The sequence below is a fragment of the Charadrius vociferus genome, unplaced genomic scaffold (genome assembly GCF_000708025.1).
Source record: "Charadrius vociferus isolate BGI_N301 unplaced genomic scaffold, ASM70802v2 scaffold31, whole genome shotgun sequence".
In the NCBI taxonomy this organism is placed as follows: Eukaryota; Metazoa; Chordata; class Aves; order Charadriiformes; family Charadriidae; genus Charadrius; species Charadrius vociferus.
In genome coordinates, this window is record NW_009646966.1 from 125,232 (window position 1) to 129,234 (window position 4,003).

A 4,003-nucleotide genomic window follows, 5' to 3' on the forward strand; every position below is an offset into this window, starting at 1 on the left:
CCTGGCCCGGGCCCACCGCAGGCAGAGGTAGTCATTCAGCAGCGCTGATGTGTGAGCGGGCCGAGGAGCTCACCTTCGCAGGGAGCTGGGCCGCGGGCCGTGGCCTTTGCGGGCCCTTAACACCTGTTTCCACTGCTCTCACCATGTAACGACCCTCCGGAATCTCTAGTTTCCATTCATTTTCATCGTTAAAGTCACCGTAAGACATGAATATCATGACACAATATTTAAGGGTGATTTGAGAGAGAGAGGACTGACGTACGGAGCTCACTGCCCACTTTGCAAGGCGGGAAACAGGATGAATATGGGTTTCATGCTGCTACCTTGTAGAATAGTTTGGGTTGGAAGGGACCTTTAGAGGTCATCCAGTCCAACCTCCTCTGCAATGTGCAGGGACACCTTCAACTAGACCAGGTTGCTCAGAGCCCCATCCAACCTGACCTTGAATGTTTCCAGGGATGGGTCACCTACCACCTCTCTGGGCAACCTGTTCCTGTTTCACCACCCTCAATGTAAAACATTTCTTCCTTATATCTAATCTGAATCTACCCCCTTTTAGTTTAAAACCCCTTGTCCTATCGCAACAGGCCCTGCTAAAAAGTTTGTCCCCACATCCAGCGTGCCATCTCTGGGAATGGCTTGAATACAATTCTGTGACAAATAACAATATATTTCAGTTCAATTGTGAAAATATCTTCAGTTGGAAGAGCACAAACATAGATGATTGGAAAACATTCCTCGCCCCATTATTTCCCTTTTTTCACAAGCATTGTCTTTCAGTACTTAAAGGGGGCCTACAGAAAAGGTGGAGAGGGACCCTTTATCAGGGAGTGTAGCAACAGGACAAGGTGTAATGGTTTTAAACTGACTGAGGGTAGATTTAGATTACATACTAGGAAGAAATAATTTACTGTGAGGGTGGTGAGACACTGGAAGAGGTTGCCCAGAGAAGTTGTGGATGCCCTGTCCCTGGAGGTGTTCAAGGCCAGGCTGGATGGGGCTTTGAGCAACCTGGTCTAGTGGGAGGTGTCCCTGGGGGGTTGGAACTTTGTGATCTTTAAGGTCCCTTCCAACCCAAACCATTCTACGATTCTGCGATTTTAAATGTTTCCCAGAGAAGGCACACACTTTCAATGCCAAGACTAAGCCCAAGGGAAGTTTGTCAGATGAGTTTGATTGACCAACAGTGATCAAAGGATAGTATGAACACCTATGCAAAGCATCTACAGAAAAGTGAAATAAACCTCATGCCTTTTGAAAAACTAAGGAAAAAAACAAGTCTGTCTTCAACAGTGAGACCTGACTTTGAATTAGTTTTGCAGTGGCATAATTAGTTGCCTAGATGAAGCAGTAATGTGATCTGGTAACTGAATTCATTTTGACTGGAAATTAAAATTTGTGTAATTGCTGGATAGAATAAAAGACAAAAGTACTTCAATTGGAAATGTGGCTTTGATCGCTTTTCACACCTACAAGTGTGGAACATACATTTCCTAGAGGGAGTAAAATACAAGGCAAATCTGTTACTGGTCATACGAGGTGCTGTCTGGCTTCTTGCAAACATTAAGGCACATGTAATGTAATCTTTGCAAGACTGTATTTAGCCTTTCAAGGAGCAAAGTAACATGTTCAGTGATTAAACAAGAGAAGCCTAGAAGTGCAATACTAAGTAATTGTGTGAAACAGGCACAATTCCCCTCTTGCTCGTACCTAGGCAACCAAAGCAACTTTTAGATGATACATGCGTACAATTACATTCATCCTGTGCAAACCCATGTTGCAAATATCCTTCATGTAGTACTGGTGCTGAAAAAAACCCAAACAGTGATCTAATTACTCATGCATAAGTTGCCATAGCCTGTAAATTTGCTATCTAGAAAAAAAACCAAACATCCAAACCCTATTCATATTGCTGTTCCAGTTGTGGTGGGGAGAACAGGGTCTCCTATTTTCACATACAGTATTCCCTCTTGCAAGCACGAGGGTAATTGGATTGTGCAGTGAGAGCACTCTTGGTAAAATTGCTTGCCAGAAATTTATTGGGGAATAAATTCTTCCCAAAAGGAATAGCTTTGTTTATGCCAGCCCCACAAGAGGAAAAGGAGAGAAGAAAAGAACTGAGATGCTGACTCTGGGCTGTATTGTTCTCTGGGTATATCATAATTTTACACTTCCTTGACTTCTGCCAATAATTTTGACCATATTGAGTTCTCCACAGAATTATTTTTCTATTTTTGTCTTTTCTCCAGTTTAATGTGTAAGTGTGCCTTTCTGATATTAATGCCTAGCAACAATTCATTCATACAGAATTCTTTTCAGGTTTTAACAGCTATTCTTCATTATTCATGTAGTGAGTCTGATTTTTAAAGTATTATTTATTTTTAGTCCCATATCCCAGCTTCTCTATTCCAAAAGATGACTTCTGGTGGCTCAGGTTAATTAAGACCCCCTTTTTTTTATTTATTTCTCTGTAGGTTTCCTTTGAGGATCTTAAAATAATTAATACGAAAGAAAATAATCATATTTTGAAATATGGCAAGTGCCCCTTCAGCGACGATAATTAAATGCAAGAACTATATTAAATAAGCTTGCCCAGGTGTTCCATTGAATGAAATAAATTTGTTTAAACATTAACTTCTGTAGGAAGGATTAGACTGTTTCACCATCTTGTGCATCTAAATTCATCTCAGGGCTTATCAAATTTGCTGAGTGCATGTCTGCATTTTAAAGGGATTGTGTCATGTTAACAGAGGTTCTCACTGAGAACAGAAATGCTTCCAGGCATCTGACATGCTTTAGCCTTAGAAGCACAATCTGATAAAAAAAAGACAGCAGTTAATGGAGTTGCTAAGTAGAGAGTTAGACAAAGAGAATTCACATTCATTCATTCATGTTGTAATGGTTATATTCGTAGAATCATAGAATGGTTTGGGTTGGAAGGGACCTTAAAGATCACCAAGTTCCAACTCCCCTGCCATGGGCAGGCACACCTCCCACTAGACCAGGTTGCTCAAAGCCCCATCCATCCTGGCCTTGAACATCTCCAGGAACAGGGCATCTACAGCTTCTCTGGGCAACCTCTTCCAGTGTCTCACCACCCTCACAGTAAATAATTTCTTCCTAGTATGTAATCTAAATCTACCCTCTGTCAGTTTAAAACCATTACCCCTCATCCTATCACTACACTCCCTGAGAAAGAGTCCCTCCCCATCTTTCTTGTGGGCCATCTTAACATACCGGAAGGCTGCTATAAAGTCTCCCTGAAGCCTTCTCTTCTCCAGGCTGAACAATCCCAACTCTCTCAGTCTGTCCTCACAGGAGAGGTGCTCCAGCCCTCTCATCATCTTCATAGCCCTCCTCTTGACTAACTCTAACAGGTCCAACTGCAGGACCTTTCCTTCAGCCTTGATGAACTACATATTTGATACTTTGTTTCAAACTAAAATCAAAATAAAGCAGTTCTAGGACTAGGACGTTCACAGGCTCAATTTTTGCTTTGAAGGAACGTCAACATCCTTCTGCTATACTGTCTACTTGAATCATAAACAGCAGTATGTAGTAGCCTCTTGAGGGGCACTGCTGTGCAGTCCAGAGAAAACAGGGGAAAAGTGACGCCTGCATTATAATCTGAGCTGTGGTACTCAGTGATATGTTGTGGGAATAAGGATGCTCACCTGGAGTTTGGGATTCTGCTCCCTGTAAGGCAGAGCAGATACAAGAACTGGGCTCTCCCACAACTTCATGGCCACTCCACACCCCACTTCTCACCATCCTAGAGCGTGCGCATCTTCGTTTCAAAGACTTTTAATTCATTACAGTGTGAAAAATATTCAAGAAGTATAAGCTCAGATCTTCATGTGCCATATGATTTTATGAGTCAGCCAGCCGTAATACAACACAACCTGCTCTCAAATGTACCAACTTGTAAGAAAACGATAAGCCTAGAAATCAGCATATGAAATTTTAGGGAGTGTTTGAGCCATGGTGATGCACAATAATCTAA